The sequence below is a fragment of the Penaeus monodon genome, chromosome 15, assembly GCF_015228065.2.
Source record: "Penaeus monodon isolate SGIC_2016 chromosome 15, NSTDA_Pmon_1, whole genome shotgun sequence".
NCBI lineage: Eukaryota > Metazoa > Arthropoda > Malacostraca > Decapoda > Penaeidae > Penaeus > Penaeus monodon.
The window spans coordinates 16,165,188-16,165,570 of NC_051400.1; positions in this window are offsets into that span (position 1 = coordinate 16,165,188).

The following is a 383-nucleotide window of genomic DNA, read 5'->3' on the forward strand; positions in this document are numbered from 1 at the left end:
TGCAACATTGTTACCCTTATCGTTTTCGTAACAACAACCACAACAATACAAATATTGATCCAGTCCAATTAAAAATAGAAAAGAAACTAAACGCACATATTTTCTCTCAAGGCCAGGTTGGATTTTCTCTGCGGTAATACACTGAGCAATTTAGTTGTCTCTTGCACCAGGATTTCGATACAGCGGTCCATGTTGATGAGTAGCCTATAGAGCCTGTCTGTTTTGCTCTTCCTAATTTTTTATTCATATTTTTTATACGTTGGTTTTTGTATAAAATGTATATTACTTGTTGGGGGAGGCATTGTTAAATCATATGATATATGTAAAATGCACAACGAGCGTTTTCTTTTTAGGGTGTGTCATTTGAAATTTAGTACGTAATG